The sequence below is a fragment of the Staurois parvus genome, unplaced genomic scaffold, assembly GCF_062004578.1.
Source record: "Staurois parvus isolate SC_StPar_1 unplaced genomic scaffold, SC_StPar_1.0 ptg000549l, whole genome shotgun sequence".
NCBI classification, from domain to species: Eukaryota; Metazoa; Chordata; class Amphibia; order Anura; family Ranidae; genus Staurois; species Staurois parvus.
The window spans coordinates 3,357,872-3,382,443 of NW_028318345.1; the positions used below are offsets into that span (position 1 = coordinate 3,357,872).

The window sequence follows — 24,572 nt, forward strand, 5'->3', positions numbered from 1 at the left end:
GCTTTTGGCAGTGTGGGCAGGTGCCAAGTCCTGCTGGAAAATGAAGTCAGCATCCCCATAAAGCTGGTCTGCGGAAGGAAGCATGAAGTACTCCAAAATCTCCTGGTAGATGGCTGCGTTGACCCTGCACTTAATGAAGCACAGTGGACCAACACCAGCAGATGACATGGCTCCCCAAATCAACACAGACTGTGGAAACTTCACACTGGACTTCAAGCATCCGTCTGTGTGTGGTGGCTCTTGATGCACTGACTCCAGCCTCAGTCCACTCTTTGTGAAAGTCCCCAACACTTTTGAATGGCCTTTTCCTGACAATCCTCTCCAGGCTGCGGTCATCCCTGCTGCTTGTGCACCTTTTTCTTCCACACTTTTCCCTTCCACATAACTTTCTATTAATGTGCTTTGATACAGCACTTTGGGAACATCCAACTTCTTTTTCAATTACCTTTTGAGGCTCTCTCTGCTTATGGAGGGTGTCAATGATGGTTTTCTGCACAGCTGTCAGGTCAGCAGTCTTTCCCATGATTGTGATTCCTACTGAACCAGACTGAGAGACCATTTAAAGGCTCAGGAACCCTTTGCAGGTGTTATGGCTTAATTAACTGATTAGAGTGGGACACTTTGAGCCTAGAATATTGCACCTTTTCACAATATTCTAATTTTCTGAGATTGTGGATTTGGGGTTTTCATGAGCTGTAAGCCATAATCATCACAATTATGACAAATCACGGCTTGAACTATCTTGCTTTGCATGTAATGAGTCTCATATTAGTTTCACCTTTTAAGTTGCATTACTGAAATAAATGGACTTTTGCACGATATTCTAATTTTTCGAGTTTCACCTGTAGTGTATAATGGAAGTTACAATGCAAATCGCAAGAAATCATTGAAAATCTTCCCAAGTCGCAATAAAGTCTTCAGACCTGAAATTGCGCTGAAATCACACACAAATTGCACGATTTTAAATCACAGCGGTGTGACCGGTGACTTAGTGCCTGGTCATACCGATGCGATTTGGGAATTGAAATCACACCTAAGTGTCTTAACATTTACGATTTGCTGTAGCCCGATTTCTAAAGTAGTTGCAGTGGTGTGACCAGTGACAAACACAGGAGTACAACAGCGTAACAATTCAGTGTGAGACTTTTACAAAAAGAAATAAGAAAACATTACATCCACTGTATAGCTCTGGGCACACATTCATAAAAAGTACAATTTTAGGTCCAATTGAACCCTCTTAAAATGGAATTAAACTGCATCTGAGCACCACAAACCAAAACATGCTGTTTATTTTTAACATTCAAAGCAAACTTCCTCACTCATCCATGTCTCCATGCTTTATTTTGCTGGGAAATCACTTTGAAAAAAACCTCCTAGCATTTCTGGCTGTGGCCATCTTGAGTAAGGGCAAGTGATTCATGTAGCATTTACTTCTGGGAATCCATCTGCCCTTAGCTCAGGCATGGAGACAGGAGGGTGTGCTATGCTGAGGTGGCACCTCTTCCCCTCCTGAAGACTCCTGGGATGTATGACATCATTTGCCTAGACCTGAAGAACAGGAAGTAACGATAGAGATGTAATTTAAACAAAAAGGTGAAAATAAGTACAATTATATACTTTCTGGTTTACTAAAGCTAGAAGCATAAGGATTAAAAATATTTCATGTTGATTGAGAGAGTGAAGTTCTGCTTTAAGTGTTTATATAGACCAAACATTTTTTTTCCTTGGTTTTGGATGGAGTATGGAAGGGTTAGAACCCCTGTCAAATTCATTGTGGTCTGTGGCCCCACTGTTAAGATTTACCCTCTTAATCTGTCCTGGTGCCAACTGTCAATATGACAGAGACTGGATGAAAGTCCACGAGTTGTCACCAGAACAAGAGATGAGAGTAAATCTAAAAAGTTGTTCCAAGAGGTGAGATTCTTTCAACTTCCTGTTGTGTTTATAGGCCAGGAAGTGAAGGTAAATCTGTGACAGAGACAGAAAAAAAATGACAAGGGTTATATTTAATACTAGAAGAAAAATGCAGTTGTCTCGTGACAATTGCAAAATGTCATCAACATGCAAATATGTTTGCTACACAAACAGGTGGTGCAAATGACATGGAAATGGTTACAGTTATTTGCACCTGAGTACTATGTTTATATAAAGCAAATATATCGGCTTGCTTCCTAAACTCATTTAAAATGTTATTCTGTAGGCCATTTTAAATCATTATCAAGAATCAAATTGTGCAAAACTGCAGCTAACAGTGATATATCATTAAATTCCTAGAATAATAAAATTACTCTAAATTATAATATAAGTTTGGATTTGACTCGTTGAGGGCCCTTCAAACCACTTTTAGAGTACAATTCAATGCAGCTTCACCCATTACATGAATATAATTTAGTTCTCATTCAGACCAAACCTATTCCCAATTCTATACTAAACTGCTGAACACTGTCCAGCTCCTGTAATAAGGCAATGCAAATGGAGGAAAAACAAGAGCAGAAAGCAAATGTTTCACTCATTGAAGCTATTCTGACTTGTCAGGAAAGACAGGTGCACGGAAAATACAACATATGACTAAGAAAAAAAAAAAGAGAATCTGCTAATAGGCATGCTACAGTTTATGTCAGTTCAGTCCATCTAATGCCTTTAACTTATAAGGTGGATTAGTCATAGAATATGTATATAAAAGAATGCAGCGCTCTACAATGGCACAAGACTAATAAAGCAGTCAATAAGAACATAAAATGATAAAATGCGCTAAAATGAGCACTAGGATAAAAGTATAAATAGCGTCTAGGTATAACGCACAAGATGCAGTAGTGACATCCTGCGTAAAAACGTAGATAAATCCAAAAAGTGCACAGTCATATAAAATTATATAATGATAGTGATCGTAAACGCGCTGCGGAGCGCAAACGTATAAGTGCTAGTCGCGTCTAGGTATGACGCATATGGTGCATAAGTGACAACAAATATCCAATATATCAAGTAGGTGAAACTCCGTGCTTCAAGTGGGTGTGGGAATGAAAATATATTGCACTAACCAGATAGCGCAATTTAATTTAAAATTTATGATCAAATTTGATTTTTACATTTATTTACTGGACACGTTTTATAGCAAAAATCTCTCAAAATTGTTGTTCTTTTTTTTTTTTTATAGCTCTAAAAAAAACGCACTAAAAAGAAAGCTCAATTCATAGTGGAAAAAAAAAGGACGTAAATTTCATCTGGGTGCAGCGTTGCATGACCGTGCAATTGTCAGTTAAAATAACGCAGTGCCGTAAACGCAAACCACTTCTTTAACTGCTTCCTGACCACCCTATAGCAGAGATACTGCTACAGAGCGGCATGGGTGCACAAAATCACGTACATATACGTGATTTGTGCTCCAGTGGTTTTCACACCCCTCCCAGATAGTGTCAGATTGCCCGTCAGTACACCAGTAAGTGTTTGCAGAATCAGGCCTGATATCTGCTAGCACTTGCCAGTAAATTTTGATGATTCTCATATGCAGCAGAGTGCCAGTACTAGTGCTGCTCTACCTTTTAGTGAACTGGTGAGCACCAGCGGCCTAATACATTCTGCTCTTTCACATACCAGCACTGCAGTATCACTTGGTGATGTGGCGAGTCCCATAAGTGCAGTACAAGCTGGTGCGGTGGCGAGCACAAGTATTGTCCCGCAACCAACAAGAATTCAAAAACCGGCCCGTAGAGCCCCTAGTATCCTTCTGGATGTGCTTGCAAATCCTGATTGGCAGCCCATAAATTCTGCAGCACCCGTACTTCCCACAGTCATTGCCCAACCTGGAATTCAGGTGGAAACAGCAAATTTAACTACTCCCCTTGATTTTTTGGAGCAGTTTTTCGCAGAAGATCTATATGTATTGATTGTGGATCAAAGCAATTTATATGCACAACAATTTATGACCAATCATAAAATTCAAACCTTGCCAGACCATTCGCATGGAAACAATCACTGGATTTCAGGCTCCTGTATGTGGCTAGGCTCCCAAAAAGCCTCACACGTGGTATCCCCATACTCACATACACGCACACACCTACCTGAAGTCCTAATGGCATCAAAGCCTACATAACAAACCTGGTCTCATGCCGTTACAATAGACCAGGATTTCTTAAACCAGGATTACATGGAGCCCTAGGGTACTTCCAGGGGTTCCTTGAGCAAGGACTACAATTTTTAACAAGGGTTCCCTGGAGCCAAAAAAGTTATATCAAGGGTTCCTCCACGTTAAAAGGTTGAGAAAGGCTGCACTAGACCATTAGAAGAAAGTATGTGTTATAACCAAGATATAAAGCAATGCACACATTTTTCATACCCTCTATTTAAAGCAGAGCTTCACCTAAAAGGGGAAGTTCCATTTCAAGGCCTCCTTCACCCCCTACTCTAAACGAAATGGCACCTTTTTTTGGGTGGGGGAGCAGGTACTTTGTCTTGACAGCTACCTGCTCCACTTCTGCTCAGATTGCCTAAGACATTCTCCTCTCCCCCTCCCTTCCCGAAGTCTTCGGGGACATGTCACAGGTCCCAGAAGACTGCAAGACCAGTCACAGTGCACAGCAGGGACCTGGCTTTGAAGCCACAAGCTGTCAAAGCTGGGTGCCAACAGTGGAGATACCAGCGCTGGGGATAGAAGACCGAAGGAATGGCTCCTGGGACAGGCGAGTGTCTGTTTATTAAAAGTCAGCAGCTACAGTTTTTGTAGCTGCTGGCTTTTAATAAACAGAAAAATGACTGGAGCTCCTCTTTAACCTGTGCCTTTTTGAACAGACTGGTATACTAACTAAATATTTCACACAGTTATTTTGCTAATATAACTGTCAAAAGCTTTATAAAAAAATATGGACAAAATTCCTTTCAAGCAATTGTAGGTTGATGACAGCAATGTGCTCTGGTGGACTGAGGTCAACTACTAAACAATAGGCCCTGCATGTCTGGACTGATTGTGTTCAACAACTGTGAGGCTTTTCCTCCGAGGAAGATCCTGCATATTTTCCACAAAAATACCCGGTAAAAACATTGGCAACTGCATGTGGAAAGCATACCTGTAAAACCACAATGAAGATAGAAATCCCTAAAAATATCCCTGCCTATTAGTTGTACTGCCCCAGAGCAGAGTATTTTAGATCATTTAGTTTTTCTACACTTATTTTCGTCTAAATAGGTTTGCAGTATTCATTTCTATTACAAGCAGACACATCTGGCTTTGCAATTCTGCTCTAAGTTCCAAGCGGCAGGCTTTCCTACCTTAAACATATTAGACATATGGCAGGTTGTAGTCATTTGCTGTCTAGTTCCTATCAATTTTTACTACTCATATGGAAAACCAAAACTCTAATTTGTACTAATTAGCCAACTGGAATTAATAAAGAATATGTCCCATTTAAAAAAAAAAAAACATTTTAAACAAATTTCAGCCATTAAGGCCTCATTAACACTGGCATTTACAAACCTATGTTTAGAGGATATTTCTAAATGCATGTAATATATTTTCAATGGTGCAAGTCACACTTGGTTTACCTGCGTTTAGTGCAGTCAGTTTAACTGTGTTTAGTGAAAATAGAATTCTACGTGTCCAGAATCCATATAGGAACACTAAATGTTGTTAAACAGACGTAAATGCATGTAAAAGCAGCTGATTGTGCCCAAACTTGTTTTAAAACAGGAATGCAGGAAAGATCTCATTCACAGTGGACGCTTAGCCCCTGTGCACCAAATGCCAGCAGGTTTGTGTAACTGAAAAGGTGAAGCATCCAGCCTCGCTGCCGGCAGCCTTTCAAAGTCCATGACAGGCTGAAATATGCTGCAGCTGGACCCCGTTTAGGGTCATATGCCCAGAATGCATATATTCTGCATAGAAGATTTTGTATCATGACACACTGTTCGCTTCTATGAAATTACAGATTGAAACCTTTTATTCAATATGGGTCTACATGGCAAATGTCACAAGAAGACAGAATACATCTACTTTGATATGGATTGTTGCCATAGTATTTGACACTGTTAAAAGTTTGGTGGGTCAGAGGAACAAGGTGACATCTGTTCTGATTAAAGAATCCTAAAGGACCAGAATGTGTAAAGAGAACAGTAAAGAGCCCATTTGCGCCAGCCCATTTTCCTTCAGTAAAACAAGCAATTGCTATATATTATAGGAGCTTCAGGTGTCTAAAAAAAAAAAAAAAATACAAATAGTGATAGGAATCAAAACAATATAGTCCAATTTGCCATCGCTATCAACCTAAAAATAAGTAGCTAGAAACCTTCCTAAAAATAAAAGCAAATTAAAAAGGAGGAACCGCTGACCAAGGGGGTATTGAATTAAAATTCAAGGAGGTCCGGTCACTAAAACTTTCTTCTGGCCGAGGTCCGAATAGGGTGTGGCCATCAGCGTGCCCCCTTACATTACGTGTTGCCATCAGAGTGCAACTTTACATCATGTATTCCCATCACATCAGGTGTGCCCATCAGAGTGCCCCTTTACATCAGGTATCTCCATCACATTGCCACCTTACATCAGGTACAGTATGTGCCCATTTGTGCCACCTTAACATAAAATGGGCCCGTGAGAGTGCCCCTTAACATAAAATAAAGGGCACATATGTTATGGGGCGCATTCTATGTTGTGCCCATCAGAGTGCCCCTGTAAGACTACACCCTACCTTGAGGGCAGACAGGAGCTTGCCGGGATCCTTGCTGGACGCTTGTGTACAGGCAGGGAGCGGGAGCCAGAGAGAAAGGGAGCTGAATGGGGAGGGGCGCACACAAATGTCATGTTGCCATGACGACTGCCCTGCTCAGCGGCGGATCTGTCATTCAGCGGTCCAGGCGGCAGCGCTGCTGGGGCCGTATGTGGACTGTGGTCCGCCATTTAGTGACCGCTGCACTAGACCATACGGTCCTGGATTTGCAGGACCATATATACAGTGCTACAGATAAGAGAAAATAATGAATAAAAATGTCTCATTCACATCAAACATATCCAACAAGGATTACATCCTTCAGTAAAAACACAAAATATTACAGCATGAACATGTATTTTAGGTAGAAATCATTCTCTCTTGTATCTTGATTTACTGCAGTTTGTGTTTTTTGAAGGGAAATATGGACACATGTAGGGGTGTAAATAGGCCATGAGGGAAAAAACAAAACAGGACTGCATGCAATGCTTTTATGTGACTCCATTTAGACCTAGGATCACTGCCTTATTAAAGCTGGAGAGTGCAAAATCAGGCTCACTCTCCAGCTTTAATAAATAAACCCCAGTGGGTCTCGGATGAACTAGAAACTGATCTTATTGCAATGCATATTGACCATCCTGACTTCCAATGATAACTTCCAATGTAATTTAGAATAAAACCTGATCTAAACAAAAAGAGCCATTGGGATGCTTCACTATATGCCTCTGTGCTTTATCATGTGTTCTGTGATGTTTTATGACCAAGTGACCAGAAGTCTCCCTCCATAGGACCTTTACTTCCCTGTGCAACTCTGCTATGAACCATCTGAGGTCTTCAGACAGCATGTCTCCCATCATTTCTAGTTCAAGTTTTAATTGTATGCAATAAAGGACGGAGGGTGAGTGTGCCAGTTCCAGACTTTATAATGGCCTACAAGTTTAGCTACACTACCGGAAGAACAAGAAAAAATTGAATGCTCCTAAAAATTGGCCCAACCGGCTTCCATAGTTATCTGTCCTCTTCTGGCTGGAAACTGCTTATGTAATGACTATGCACCATTATTTACATTTGGAGTCCCCAAAAATGTACTGGATAGAATAAGTCTGTGTCCTGATCTCTAAAATGCACCATTAGTATGAATTTAGTATTAACAGGTCTACCTTAAAGACTTTTCCATCCTCTCATGGATGCGGATACAAGTGATCATGTTAATGTACATTACAGGAATTAAGCCTAAAAGCAGACATGTGGGGAGAAGTACAGCCACAGAACTGGAATGTATGCTGTGGTTGTAATACACACCAGCTCAGGCCTTCCAAGCAACACGTTCTATTTCATCATTCTGATCATGCTGCCGTTTCCATATGGATGTTGAATGGGGCTCGGGTCAGGGCAGCAGAAGCACTTTTTAAATCTAATCTGTCAATATAATAACCTGCTGAGTGCCTGAGGGGACATCAAAGTCTCAAAGAGGAGAGGCAGTGCTCAGTGTGTTGTAAAACAGGTTTCCTGTCCTGACTGCAAGCAGAAGTCACACCTTCACAAAAACAGCACAGGCCCTGCGACAAAGATACAGAACTGGTAATGCTAAATAGGAAAGTATCCACGTGACATTTAAGAACTACTGCAGAAAAACAAACAGCTATGGAAAAAAAAAAAGGACGATTGCCTTCCATCGTTCAAAATGCATTGGAGTCAATGGGGAAGGCGAAATTAAGGTGTTTGATTTTTTTAATGGAATTTAAATAGCTCCCAAAATTCACAAAGCACATTTACATTATTCTAGACCCAGCTTTATTTTAGAATTATTCTAGACCCCACCTTGTTTTATTACTTTACATCTCCCCTACAGAAATAACAAAAAATCTGAAGAAAAACAAAAATATATCTTCTTAAAATGGAACTTCATCCAAAATGGGAAATTCTGCTTGTCTGCATCCTCCCTCTCTTTACCAATTGGCACTTTCTAGGGGGGGGGGGGGGGAAGGTACCCGCTTTAAACAGGTTCTCCCTCGGCGATCCAAGCAGAAGTTTGTCCCCCCATCCTTCTCCACGGCCTTCTGGGACACATCACAGGTCCCAGAAAACAGTGGGACTATTCACAAAGCATAGCGTGGCTTGCGCATGCACAGTGTGAAAGCAGCTGTGAAGTCACAAGGCTTCACTGTCAGTTTTCCTTTGTTAAGATGCAGGCACCTGGACCCATAAGCCAATTAAAAAACTGGTTCGGGTGAGGACAGCACCGGATCACTGGACAGGTAAGTTTCCTTATATTAAAAGGATTTTAATTTGAGGGTGGGAACTAGAGCTCCTCTTTAACAAAGCAAATAAAAAAAAAAAAAAAAAAAAAAAAACACTTAAGGGCAGGTTCACACAAAAGAAACGCAGTCCAGATGCGTTTCTGCATGCACATTTCTGATGCGTTTTTGGCATCATTCTAGTGCTTTTTGATGCTTTCCGGTTCCTTTTCCCCTTTCTTCAATGTAAATAGGGACATGTGCGTTCCAGTGCGTTTTTGGTGCATTTCTGTGCGTTCCAGTATAGTTCTGTGCAGGAAAAATGCAGCCTGTTTTACTTTTCTTTCTGCAACTGGAACTGCAAGTACTGATGTGAACTATGACATTGACAACCATATAACCTACTTTCTGTGTGTTTTGGATGCAGAAAAAAAAAAGCACACAATGTAGTGTGAACTGGCCCTTAGGTCTTATGCAGACAGGAAAAAAAAAAAAATCTGCATTTAAAAGCGTCTCACGCTTTATTTTCTTTTGCTTTGGTGCCTCAGAATGAAGCTATAGGTTATCTAATGTCCATATGTACATTGTGTCAAGCAAACTTTTTTAAAAAAATTTTCCTTTTGAGCTGTAATAATATATTTGAATGTCAGGTGTCCTGACATTCCGGCTTTTTATGGTAATATTCAATATCAAAAAACAAAAAAATGGAAGAAAAAAAGCTGTACACCTAAAAGGCTAACCTCAAAAGAAATTTATTATGTACCATAAACAGTAATAGGCTGTCAGAGATATGATAATCCTGCATGACAGAGGACTCTACCTCCCGAGAGATCAAGCTTTTCTCACAGCTTTTGCATGCATTACCTTCATTACTGCCTTCATTCATCTGGCTCTGGTCACACAAGAGGTTATTTATTCCACGTATTGCATGGACTTTGAGGCTTTTGCCCTCTACGGTGACTTTATACCTTGTCATCCTCTTTGGCCAGCGGCCATGGCCACACTGGCCTTTGCATATTGCTATATATACTTATGCTATATGTTTATGCATTGATGTCTGTTGTTTAGCTGTGTTATATATCTGTATGGTTGGCACGTCCAGGAGCTCCCGGAGTGTGCAGTAGGCTTATTCTCCATCTAGTGGGTGTTGGGGATTTCAGTGGGCTGGTATCTCCCTCAGCTCCTCTCTCCCCTTTGTGAGGGGGGTGGTGGGACGGGAGGGTCCTCCATCTAGGGGAGGGGTTTCTTGTGGGGCTATTGATAGGGTTGGTGGGGTGGGTTGTGTCGGGGTTGGGGGTGTTGGAGGGTTAGGTCAGTTTAGTCCCACTGGCTCTAACCTTGAGGGTTCTCTCCTGATATATCAGGGCAGGATTATGTCTCCGATGGCTTATTACGGTTTATGGTGCATAATAAATTTCTTTTGAGGTTAGCCTTTTAGGTGTGCAGCCTTTTTTCTTCCCTTTTGTTTTTTGCATATTGATTAGGTAGCACCCTTCCAGACATTCTGGGGGCACCTCCACTTTTAGACACTGTACGTGGATTCCCCAGCATTTTCCAATTCCCTTTTCCCTGATTTTTGAAAATATTCAATATCAGTCTGACCTCTGTATACGCACACTTCTCACTAATGGAATATGTTTGTCAATATAATGCCTGTCATCAATAAATCAGATTGTTTTGTTCTGTACTTTATTGTATATTTTGCTGGATTTGCTCTCTCAATAAAGATCTATTTTTTCAATGTTAAAAGCAATAATAAAAAAAAAAACAAAAAAAAACACACAACAAAAAAAATAGCACTAAATGAAACATACTATCCTAAAGACACACAAGAAAATGAAACCTACAACAAATATACATTTTCACCAAAATCACTTTTCTTCCTTAGTGCTCGGTTTGTAATACCAGAGGATTCATTTTGCAAGAGTAGCCCATGGATAAGCAATACGCTACGAAGATAGCAAACCTTGTGATATCCATATGGAATGTAGATAGAGGTACTGCATATAGGCTTGCTGCTGTCTACAATGTCAACTTTAATCCTGAGATGCTTTCATGCTGTGTAGCAGCTGTAATCTGGCCCTGCAGTCAGATGTGACTTCAGTATTTTTCTCACTTCAGTGCCAAAATACACTTGCTACTAAAAGTGAGTTTTGCAGCTATCACTTTACAGAGAACTTCCTAGATTTCACATAAAATCGTGCATAGCAGTTATGCAGCCTTTAAAAACCAAAAGTAAGTCCATGGAATACAGAACACGGCAAACTGTTTTGTACAAACACGCTTGTACGAAAGAAAAATGTTCAGCGTTTGGGAAACAGAACTGTGAGGAAAATTGCAGATAATACAAACTAAGCAAACACCCAACGACTGTCAACCTTTGAGGTTTCTAAAAAGGCTTGCGTGATCTGCCTATTGCAGTAGTGTCATTGGAATTGAGTACACATAACCCAAAATAGATTTACAGAAATGGTAAGAAAGGACAGGTATCTGAGGTTTCTGTGGTTCTGGCTTTTTGAAGAAAGTAACAATAGTAACTAGGTTGGAAGTATTTATACCTTTTGGTTGAAACATCTGGCATACTAATCTATTGGCTGTATTGTGTACAAGGATAGAGAGAACAGCAGAGAAAATGGTGCACTTGTTGGGCTGAGAGAAATTCAAGATTGCTTAAAATTTGAATAAGCAGGACCAGATGTGAAAAAAAATTAAGTTTAATTAGCACTTTATCCTACATTCTCATTATTGGGGGTTAACGATAGATATTTGTTAATTATTCCACTGTATGATGTGCAAGGACTCTTTTCACAGGAAAGAATGATATTCTTCAATGGGATGTAGCAGTAGTGGGCAGTTTAGATACAGTAAATTCTAGGCGTGGTGCCCTTATAAAGGCTAAAAAGGCACCTTTTGTGCGTGCTGCCTAAACAAATAGATATAAATAATGCCCTAAAGCTGGTTATTAAAGTTAAGGGGTTTTTCCCCCATCGGATGAAACTCACGGATTCCTGCATCCACACAAGTGGTGTGGATGCAGGGATCTCACCGCTGTGCTATTGTATTCAGAGAGCGGAGACCCCCCCACCACCACCCATCAGAATACACCTTTCAGCACTGCAGCTGATCGAATGTTGGATTTCCAGTAGGAACATGCAACAGAAGCCAGTTTAACTATCAGTTTCTGTTGAACAGGCTACACATTAATCGAATTCAGCCAGTTCCTACTGAACCGGCTGAATTTCAAAACAAATATACCCAGCTTTCGTTGAGGCTTTGACCCTCTGTGAAGGGAATTTTCGTCAGTCAGCAAAGTGGCCTCTGATGCCCAGGGAATTTGTGGATGGCACCATAACAGTCTTTGAAGGCTCAAGACACAAGTCAGAAACTTGAGCCTGGTTCACACCAATGCAGTGTGCACGCACTTTTTCTCATTTACACGATTTTACCACGTTTTATTCAGCTCTCTTTTTTATTTATTTATTTTGTTAAAAAGGTGAAATGTTTGTTGCTGGGCAGAATTTAAAAAAAAAAAAAAAAAAAAAAAAGGAGAAGGAGTATATATCTGTAACATCAGTTACTCATACTTTACCAACTCATTTCCTGAACTAAACTTTAAAATTGTTTAAGGAAATGTCAATTTCCTTTTCAGAAATATTGTTTACTAAAACAAGTATTCTCCCTTCGTCTTCATCACAACTATGAATGTGAAATGAAAATACACAAATTTTCAGACATCTATAGTGGTTTAAAAGAGCACTAAAATATAAAACTGAACTAGGTCAGCACAAAAACTCAACATGGAAGAAAATATCCTTCTGAGCTGGCAGCCATGCTTAAAGTGATACTTTAATAACAAACATATTAAACCCCCACTCCTCCTCTTCTCGGGTCCCCCACTGGCGCTCCTGGCTCCTCTTCCTTGTCAAGTGCCCCAATAACAAGCTGCTTGCTATGGGGGCATTTGTGCACACTCGCTCCAGAGCCACACTGTATGTCCATAAGGCATACAGAACAGTGCTCAGCCCCACGCCCTCCTCACTGGCTGTGATTGACATTAGTAGAAACCAATCCTGCTGCTGTCTCTGAGCAGAAGAGGGAACTGGGACAGCAGCCGTTCGCATGCACATTGCTAGATAGGGCTCAGGTAAGTATTGGGACTATGCTAATGCAACCCAAAACTCCTCCAATGCAACCAAATTTTCCCGCAGCAACTTGGTTTATCCAAGTTTTTTTTTTGGATCCCAGAACAGATGATGAAATCCAAGAGGGTATTTGTTAAATAAATACAGTGATAAGCCTTCAGAGTACCATTTAAAATACTCAGTCCTTTTGTCCTGTTCTAGCAAACAGAGGTACTCCACCGATCAAATCTATAACATGCAGCTAGGTAGCTTCCATGCATGCAATAACGTATACTACCCCAGACATGTCCTTCCATATTATTGTGTCAACAATCAAACTCTTTCCTTGATATACACCTTCTTCCCATTGACTCAAACGTAAAGCAATCTGATTGGTTGATTTTACCAGCACCTTTCATCTTACAGGTGACAAGCAATGCTTCTTGGCCCAGAACAGCTGCAAGCATAAATTTCAGTTGACGTTAGATTGTACACCCCTTGAGGGTTAGGGACTGATGTGAATGTACAATATATATGTAAAGCGCTGCGTAAATTGACGGCGTTATACAAGTACCTGAAATAAATAAGTTGTTCAGATATTCCCTGTATTGTTTAAGGCAAAATTGCATTCTTTACTAGTCTTAGAAGTAACTGGACAAGCTGGAAGAGCAAGTTACATAATGCCACGTCTGACAGTGTATAGAGTCATCATTTACCAATTCATGTTGTAACATAATACAGGAGTTCAATGTGGGTGCCAACCCTAAAGGCTGTAAGCTATCATCGCATATTTTTTTTCATGTATATTTGGCCAGAACACTTGTTACAAAAAAGTAAAATCAAGCTACACTTTTCCTAGCATGTTTGGCCTGATTCGAGCATCTCTATGGCTGGCCATAGACTAGCAGAAATTTCTCAGAAAAAGGTGTGATGTAGTAGTTGGCTGTCTATACAAGATCTGGATTTCAATGGATCTGGCATAGCCTTCTACCTGATTCAACCAGTTAATGGATGCAGTATACTCTCAGTGAAATTATTTTTTTTTATAGAAGGAGAGGAAGAATTTGCCAATAGGTATCAATGTCTAAGAACGAGAACTCCCAATGCTTGTTCTTGCTCCCCTGCACAGTTACATTATTGAAAGCAATTGGCAAAACATATATACCGCTTTGTATTTATCAGGCTGTATACAGTCCTCCTTTGTCTGTAAAGTTAGATCTAAGGAAAATTATGCAACTTGACCTGAACACAATTTATTGCATGCCAGGCATTATTATGACTATGTGCTTGGTTAGTAAACTTTGTCCTCTCCAGACTGTACTTTAACACTCTGTCCATGAGTCTGGCAGTTTATGAACGTCTGAATGCTTTTCAAATACCTTAGGTCAACGCAGGCCAACTCTGTTGACCCCTTGTTGGTATTTAACAAGCATAACAAAGCAGTCTACCTAAATGCTGCTGATATCTTTATGAACACATATCCTCTACAGGCTATAGGTTACTAGGGTAAATGCAATAAAGCTAAAAAACACAACTCAGAAGTGGACTACAAACAATAAAGAATACATGCTACAAAACTAAATTCTCCCCTGTGTTTGTAGCCAGTTGTTAAAGCAGGGATTCTAATGTATTTTGAATAGAAACTAACAATACAGATCTAATTAAATGCTGAATATATGGCTAAACAGACAGGTTCATTGAGCTAGAGATCTTCCCGATGGAAGGACTAATATCCTCCCCCCACCCTCCCGTAGGCAGACGCAGGGATAGATTTACTAAAACTGGTGCACTCAGAATCTGGTGCAGCTGTGCACAGGAACCAATCTTCCAACTTCAGTTTGTTCAATTAAGTTTTGACCATAAAAAGAACAAGCATCCTGGTCTTCCATAACACCTCAGCAGTGCCACAGGCTGATAGCTTCCATGCCATGCAGCATTGAGGCAGTAATTGCTGCAAAAGGGGCCCAAACCAAGTACTGAGTACATATGCATGCTTATACTTTTCAGAGGTCCAATATTGTACTATGTACAATCCTTGTTTTATGGAGTGCATGTAATATTCTCATTTTCTGAGATTGTGGATTTGGGGTTTTAATGAGCTGTAAGCCATAATCATCACAATTATGACAAATTACGGCTTGAACTATCTTGCTTTGCATGTAATGAGTCCAGCTCATATATTAGCTTCACCTTTTAAGTTTCATTACTGAAAAAAATAAACTTTTGCACGATATTCTAATTTTTCAAGTTTCACCTGTATATATGTACACAGTTAACAGGTCAATTCTAGAAGTTGTCCTAGGTGATGGTGTTCTATACAGTAATCTATCCAGCTAGGCTGGGGCCTAAGGATTTGATGTCACCACATACAGTTCCTGAAAACAAGGCGGATGGTGTTTGCCATTCAGGAGTACTTACCAAGTGAAGTTTTAATCTTGCCTTTGTAAGTGTGAACTTTTTGATATTAAGCAGTATTTTAATGCTATTACCTTATGGAGATTGTTTTTCTTCCTTTACATGATATTAATCTGATACTATGAGATTTAGTACAGTTGTGACCAAAATTATTCAACCCCCAATGCTGTAAAGGGGTTTAGGGACTATAGTGTACATTTGGAATTGTATTCAGAATCAAATCCTACAAGGACGTTGTAACTACCCAAATGCAACTAAAATGACATCAATTGTTTATGTAATACAGTAGTAAATGGTTCTTATGTGGTTTCTTCATTGCCACAATTATTCAACCCCTTAAAGACTACCACTCTGAAGAACAGAGGTTCATACAGGTGCTTTCCATCAGGTATTGAAAACACCTGTGGATGTCACCGAGCAGCAATCAAGCATAATAAGCACCAATTAGGCAGCTTTAAAATGACTGTGATACTCAGCTCCTTCTAGACATTTACTGGTGTGGTTACAAACATGGTGAAGGCAAGAGAATGGTCCAGGAAGACAAGAGAAGAGGTGATTTCTCTTCACAGGAAGGGCAATGGCTATAAGAAGATTGCAAAGATGTTAAACATACCAAGAGACACCTTAGGAAGCATCATTCGCAAATTCAAGGCAAAGGGCACTGTTGAAACGCTACCTGGTCGTGGCAGAAAGAAGATGCTGACTTCGACTGCTGTGCGCTACCTGAAGCGTAGAGTGGAGAGAAGTCCCCGTGTGACTGCTGAGGAACTGAGAAAAGATTTGTCAGATGTGGGTACAGAAGTTTCAGCCCAGACAATAAGACGCACACTGCGTAATGAAGGCCTCCGTGCCAGAACTCCCAGGCGTACCCCCTTGCTGTCTCCAAAGAATAAGAAGAGTCGACTGCAGTATGCCAAAAGCCATGTGGACAAACCACAAAAGTTGTGGGATAGTGTTCTGTGGACTGATGAAACAAAATTAGAACTGTTTGGGCCCATGGATCAACGCTATGTTTGGAGGAGGAAGAACAAGGCCTATGATGAAAAGAACACCTTGCCTACTGTGAAGCATGGTGGAGGGTCAATCATGCTTTGGGGCTGTTTTGCTTCTGCAGGTACAGGGAAGCTTCAGCGTGTGCAAGGTACCATGAATTCTCTTCAGTACCAGGAGATATTGGATGGAAACGTGATGCAGTCCGTCACACACCTGAGGCTTGGGAGACGTTGGACCTTTCAACAGGACAATGATCCCAAGCATACCTCCAAGTCCACTAGAGCATGGTTGCAGAGGAAAGGCTGGAACATTTTGGAGTGGCCATCGCAGTCACCAGACTTAAATCCGATTGAGAACCTCTGGTGGGACTTAAAGAAAGCAGTTGCAGTGCGCAAGCCTAAGAATGTGACTGAACTGGAGGCCTTTGCCCATGAAGAATGGGCGAAGATACCCGTAGATCGCTGCAAGACACTTGTGTCAAGCTATGCTTCACGTTTAAAAGCTGTTATAACTGTAAAAGGATGCTGTACTAAGTACTAAGATTGAATGTCACTTGGGGGTTGAATAAAACTGATAATGCTGTGAGCACAGAAAAGACATTTGTGGTTATTTCATTATAACTGTTATGTTATATTTGTCTGACCTACAAGTGCCTCTTTAATGTAAATGTAAGCAAGATGACTGAATGATCAAAAGCAATGTCAAACTGGCCAAAACACTCAATTTCAGTGGGGGTTGAATAATTTTGGTCACAACTGTACATACCAGTGAGGTGGCAGAGAACAGCAGTATTAGATGCATGTAACTTGCTGGAGCCAGTTAACCCTTTGAGTGCGTTATGGTGTTAGAGAAGTAGATCTTTACAAAATTTTCATCACATATTGAAGTCTTCAAATGGGCACTATGAACACAGTGTGGGGACTCACTTTAAGAACACGTTTTTGAGTTATTGCTTTTATTCTTTCATTGTTGCTTTTATTAATGGTCACATGTTTTGTATTTGCAAGTGCTGCACTTTATAGTAGTATTTTGTTTGTTTGGTATGTGTATTTGCTGCTCATAAACAGTATACCTGAGTAACTTTAGCACTTTAGATAATCGTTCCATTAGGTTGGATAACCTGCTTGGTATTGTCCTCCTCCCTCTCGTCAGCATGTGCATAAACTTCTAGAACTCTAAAGTTGACCTCACAAGCTCATGGAGAGCTGACATGAAATTACCATATTTTAATGTCCCTGGGAAGCCTAACTTGATTAGCAGTAAGCCCGAAAATCTTATTTCCTGTCCATCATAACCACTCAGCTCAAAGCCTGCCCAAGAAGAAGCCAGCAATCTAAGCAGTGTAGCAGTCAAGTAACCCACCTGCTTGTTTGTTGGCTTCACAATAGAAATAATGAGTGTCCACTGTGCAGTTGTAATGCTCGAAAGTAATCAATTTCTTAAAATTCCAGATGTACAATTCCATATGAAAACTTTACCACTGTTGTCTATGCCTTTCCCACCACCAAGTGTAAACAGGGACTGGCCAGATTTAAAGAAAAAAAACATAAAATGAGGTATGAGGCACTTATAAAACCTTGTTTTTATTGTTTTATCTGGTATACACTTGGTGGGAAAGGCACATAATGTTTTCATATGGAATTGCACAACTAGAATTTTAAGACGTTTATGACTTTTGGACCTTACAGTTACACAGTGGACATTATCAATATTGTGGGACATTGGATACAGTATTTGCTTTTCTCACCAACTATACAGTAATTTCACTTACTGGTGCTGCATATTAATTGTAAATGTCTTTTAGAGGATTTATATATATTCTCAATACTAGCAGCCATTTTTTTCACAAATACACGAGTACAGACATTTTTTTTGGTTATTTATGTATGAAAAAACAGAACCAACAAAACTCATAGACACAGTTGGAGAAAAAAAATCCAATCAGATGTGTTCCCTACAGAAACTAAACCCTAAAAAGAGGCAAATTAAAAAAATAAAAATAAAAAAAAAAACAAAAAAAAAAAACCACACAACACCCAGCGCTAACCACTTTTTTTTTGCAGTAAAAGAAAATAAAATTATACATGTAGCTTAGCAGTCCTCAATGTTAGGCAGACACTCAGAATGGCCTGCTTATGATCTTGTTTCAATTTTCCCAATGACATAGCTATGCAACAGTAACTCAAAATGAAAACATCTGAGTAACAAAGTTTGCAGTAAAACAAAAGCTTCTAGTGATAACTGCACAATCATGCATTCTTTTTCTTTCTGTAACAATATCTATTTTCTGGATGTGTCCAAGTTTTTATTAATCATGGACAAACACACTCACATCTGCAAATAATTTGGGATAAGGAATTCTGTTCCTGAGTGCCATCGCTCCAGTACTTGTGGTAAGTAAACCAGAGCTTGCTGTGCCAAGACCCATCAGGAAATTTATATTCAGGCAATGGAATATTTATACTGCATAGCCTACTTCTATGTATACATATATCCGTATACATCAAAAGGAGTAGGCATAATCTTTAATCCTGAAGCTGACTATTACCCAGCAGATCTTTTATGAAGTGCAGAAATGCCAAATACTGTAGTGTTTAGTGAGAAAGTACTGAACCAGCACGTCCCTCATCTAAATCAATCACTGTTAACTTTTCTGATTCAAAGGCATTTTAAAAAGGCAAGCTGCACACATTTTCCAGTATGCTGGAATTTTGTAATGATTGTTACTGATGTATTATGGGAATTTGTTGTACTAAGAGGCATTCTTGGACCTCCCATGCACTCACCTGGTTTTAAGTACAGCATATTTAAATGTTTTTCAGAAAGCCTGTCAGCCTTATTACCTTGCATAGGAAAAATCTACCTCCCACTATTCTGTCCAACCTTTAGGATCCTGTGCCACCATTTAAATTTTTATAAATTCCTCCTCCCTGCTTTCTGGGACTGGTCCACTAATTAAATCCACACCAAATCTTGTGCATGCAGACATAAGTGATCTGGCATTGCAGAAGAAGGTTCCAAGAGTTTGTGAGGGCTTGCATTTCATGCCCAATAATTGCCTGGAAGATACTGGCGTCATAGCCAGAAGGCAGTGGCACAGTCATCAATGCCTAAAGGTTCATTCATACAGCCACCTGGTGCTGTACACTGTAAAGTAGACTGTATGCATTTGGGGGTTTACCGGCATATATCCACACAGCCATTCATGTCTTTGTGGTGACTGTACACACCAATTGTGGCTGCCAGGCAGGGAAATGCATATAAACTTTACATTATATGGTCGTCAGCAGCCATGTGCATGAGCCCTAAGAAAATCCAGAAGGTGGAAAATGTGTCACTATTCATTAAAATACTAGATTTGAGTAATGTCAGTGCAAGGTTATTTATGAGCATGCAGACCTATGTGTTTTACCATCGCGAAGGGTTTAACGTATACATTCTCGAAATATTAAAATAAAAGAAATCTTGCTTAATAAAAGAAATATCACTTACTTTTGATCTAAACATGCCATCTCCATGACCTTTCATATAGTATGTAATCACCTCTGCAACTAAAGAGTGTATTCTCAGTACAAGCCGTACTAATCTTATGCTGAGACCACCAAGTACAAACGTCTGCCTGACAGAGAACAAATGGTTAAAAACAGTAGGACAAAAGCCCTAAATCCCAGCTGCTACCACTACCACACACATACAAGCCCGGCCACTGCCTTAGCACACAAAAATCTCACACTCCAGAAGTATACACAGAGACAGGAGAAATCACTGCAAAAGTGAAACTCGCCAGAAGTCTTCTGATACACAGCTCCTGACTACATACCGCTACCCTTGGCATCCCGCAGCTGGTCAGGTGCCCTTTGGGATGCATAGACTACATGCAGTAAGCTGCAGGCCACTTTGGTTTTTATACTGTCATGAAACTTGTCCTTCTCTTTCGACAGCATCCTAACAAGTCTCCTGTACCATGGCAGAGATTTTTAACTGGATCCAGTTATGAAAAAATCCTAGATGCTGCCACTGCTGATCTTTCCTTCTGAAAAATGTAGGTTGCCTGGCTGTCATACTGACCCCTTATTTCATTTATGATTTCCTGATCCAGAACTAGTATATAGACAAGGGCTTCTGAATTTTTTTGATGTGCGTATTTGTCCCAGGACAGTGACCCAAAGTAATGAAGCCACTTGGATCAGAATAATAGCCTGACAACTTGCATTTTTAGAAGCATTCTAACTTTAACATGACTGACAGGACAGCCTCTTATACAGAAGTTCTCCCTCTTGTAATATGGCAGCAATAAAAATCCCTCTGTCCTCACAGCTCTATTGTGACAGTCCCTGACTGCACTTCCCCATTAAAAGTTTATTTGCAAATTATGACCATGCTCTCAACTAGGGGTTCCTGGAGCAATTAGCCATTTCAGCCTCTATGATATATTACAATTGACACTAAATTCTCTCTGTAAGGGAGCATTCTTCCCTCTGGCCACCAATGAAAGGGGATACTCTTCCCACTGACCACCACAGAAGGGTCTCTTCTTCCAGTGACCATCAATGTAAGGGGATAGGTCTCCCACTGACCACCACAGAAGGGGCCATAATTCCAGTGACTATCAATGTAAGGGGATAGGTCTCCTACTGACCACCAAAGAAGGGGCCATTCTTCCAATAACCACCAATATAAGGTAGTGCTTCTCCCTCTAGGCAAAGTTAGGGGTCTCGTCTTCTAAAGATTGTCATTATGTGTTCCTTCTCCCACTGTTAAACCAAATAGGAAGTATTGTTTCCACTGAAAACCAATGTATGCAGACCCTTCATTCAATGACCAACACTGTAAGGTAGTACTTCTCCCACTGACCATCAATGTAAGGTGTATTGTTCCCATTGACCAACAATATAAGGAAGCCCTTCTTCCATTGACAAACACTGTAGGGTAATACCTCTCTCAATGACCACCAATGTAATGAGTATTGTTTGCACTGAACCCCAGTGTAAGAGGACCTTCTTCCAATGACCAACAATGTAAGGTGATACATCTTCCACTGACCACCAAAGTAAGGGGGCCCTTCTTTTAATGACCATTATTATAATGTGTTCCTTTTCCCACTAACCACCAGTGTAAGAATTACTGTTCCCACTGACCACCAACATAAGTAAGACCTTTTTCCAATGGCCAACAATGTACGATAGTCCTTCTCCCAGTGACCACCAATGCAAGGAACTTTTTTCCCCTAAGACCACCATTGTAAGTGGGCACTTCTACTAATGACACTAATGTAGAGTGGTCCTTCATCCACGGACCACCATTTTAAGGAGCATATTTCCCTCTGACTACAAGTGCAAGAAGGTCCTTCATTCATTGACCACCAATGTCAGGTGGTCCTTCTACCCCTGCCCACCATTGTAAGGAATATTGTTTACACTGACCACAAATGTAAGGTAGTCCTTCTACAGACTACCAATGTATGGGGAGTTTTTACCACTGACTGAAAATGAAAGGAGGTCCTTCTTTCAATAACCACCAACAAAAGGGGACCTTCCTCCAATAACCACCATAGTAAGGGAGCCCTTCTTTCAATGTGTTTCTTCTTCCACTGACCCCCAATTGAAGGAGCATTGTTCCCACTGACTAAAAATGCAAGGAAAGACTTCTTTCAGTTACCACCAAAGTAGGGATGTCCTTCTCCCACTGACCACCATTTTAAGGAGTACAGTTTCCAATAACCACAGATGTAAGCTGGTCCTTCTCCTACTGACCCCAGATCTAAGGAGCATTTTCCCAGTGACTACAAGTAAAGGAGGTACTCCTTTCAATGACCAATGTAGGGAGATCCTTCTCCCCCACAACAACAACTGTAAGGAATAATGTACCCACTGATCAAATATATAAAGTGGTCCTTCTCCTACTGACTACCAATGTATGGAGAGTGTTTCCCACTGACTACTTCTTTCAATGACCACCAATATAGGCCAGTTCTTCTCCCACTGTCCATCCATGTAAGATGTTCCTTCCCCCACTGACCATCAAAGTCAGGGGCATTTTCCTAATCACCAACAAAAGAAGGCCCTCTTCCAAAGACCTCCAACATAATCGAGGCCCTTCTCTTGTGACCACCAACATAAGGATGTCCTCCCACTCACCCACAATCGAGGCCCTTCTCTTTTGACCACCAACATAAGGATGTCCTCCCACTCGCCCTCAATCGAGGCCCTTCTCTTCTGACCACCAACATAAGGATGTCCTCCCACTCACCCACAATCGAGGCCCTTCTCTTTTGACCACCAACATAAGGATGTCCTCCCACTCACCCACAATCGAGGCCAGTCTCTTGTGACCACCAACATAAAGATGTCCACCCACTCACCCACAATCGAGGCCCTTCTCTTGGGACCAACATAAGGATGTCCTCCCACAATCGAGGCCCTTCTCTTGTGACCACCAACATAAGGATGTCCTCCCACTCACCCACAATCGAGGCCAGTCTCTTGTGACCACCAACATAAGGATGTCCTCCCACTCACCCACAATCGAGGCCCTTCTCTTGTGACCACCAACATAAGGATGTCCTCCCACTCACCCACAATCGAGGCCAGTCTCTTGTGACCAACATAAGGATATCCTCCCACTCACCCACAATCGAGGCCAGTCTCTTGTGACCACCAACATAAGGATGTCCTCCCACTCACCCACAATCGAGCCCAGTCTCTTGCGACCACCAATATAAGGATGTCCTCCCACTCACCCACAATCGAGGCCAGTCTCTTGTGACCACCAACATAAGGATGTCCTCTCACTCACCCACAATCGAGGCCCTTCTCTTGTGACCACCAACATAAGGATGTCCTCCCACTCACCCACAATCGAGGCCCTTCTCTTGTGACCACCAACATAAGGATGTCCTCCCACTCACCCACAATCGAGGCCCTTCTCTTGTGACCACCAACATAAGAAAGTCCTCCCACTCACTGACAATCTAAACAGGTCCCTCTCCTTTGACCACCAATGGAAGGTGACATGAGTGGGCATTCTTTCGCTGAGAAACAATAAAACTTGCATTTCTTTTCTGGCCATGATGACTAATGTATCTCATCTGACTATCATTCCTGGAAACAATTGTGTCCTAGAGTGGTTGTGAAATACGCCCCATTGCTTCTCCTTAGATCTTTAGTTTGGTGTTCCTATCAGTGTCCCATAAGCTGTAGATCCAGCTCACAGGGAAGTTGTGACAAAGGTTCCTCCCTGAGAGGAGACTGCTGGCACTTCTAGTTCACTAGCACCTCCTTGGAGCTGCAGGGACCCCATGTCACGTGATAAGAGATACAAGTCTGCTATGCCCACACAAGTCCTCAGCAGGATGGTCACATGAGACCCCGCTGCTCTCCTCCCCCCCACCCCACACACACAGTGACCACTTACCGGGGCGGAGAATGAGTCGTCACACGTGCACCAAGCAGCCTGCTGCCCTCCTTCCCATGGCACAGTCACTGGGCTCCTCTTCACTTCTCCGTCTCTCCTCACATAAGGCACCGGTTGCTTGTGAGGTGTAGAAAGTTTTCCTCCCAGGAATGACGTCCCGGCCGCCTTCCCCACCCCAACCTGGAGCCTTCCTCAGCACAACAAAGGAGCTGCTGCCAGGCTGCTTTATTACTGCTGTGTGGGGCGGTCGCTTTATTCACTTTGTATTGTTTGAATGTAGCGGGGCGCTCCCCGTATAGGAGCCGGCCGGAGGCTCTGTCACTGTGTGAAGGAGAAAGTGAAGAAGACACAAGAGGAAGTGGAGCCCGCTACACAGCACTGCTGGTGGCTCCTCAATCCCAGTATCTACAGTACAGCTCACAGGGCTCACCATATATATATGTGTGCTGGAGCTCTGTGGGAGGGGCCCGGGATACTCATCATCATCTTCGGCTCTGCCCACACAGCGCCTCTACTGGAACAACTGCACACTGCACCCTGCCTCCTCTACACATGCAGATGTGTGCTCCACACTGGAAATATAGGACAAGTGTGCAATACAAGTGTATAGGACAACTCCTGAGCAATGGTGCTGACTGCAAACTTGTTAGCAGCTGGATCAGAGAACACATTTCTAACTAGAAGTCCTCATGCACACTGGA

The 24,572-nt window shown here is 41.4% G+C and overlaps 1 protein-coding gene across 1 annotated transcript in view; it reads right to left on the bottom strand.

Annotated features, from left to right (window-relative positions):
- The window catches only part of CEMIP2 (cell migration inducing hyaluronidase 2), a 140,408-nt gene extending 116,123 nt beyond the window's left edge, over window positions 1–24,285 (bottom strand). The window contains exon 1 of the mRNA XM_089691064.1: window positions 23,872–24,285. The gene's annotated coding sequence lies outside the window, so the exon portion shown is untranslated. The remainder of the gene's footprint in view (window positions 1–23,871) is intronic.
- Window positions 24,286–24,572: the final 287 nt, after the last annotated feature.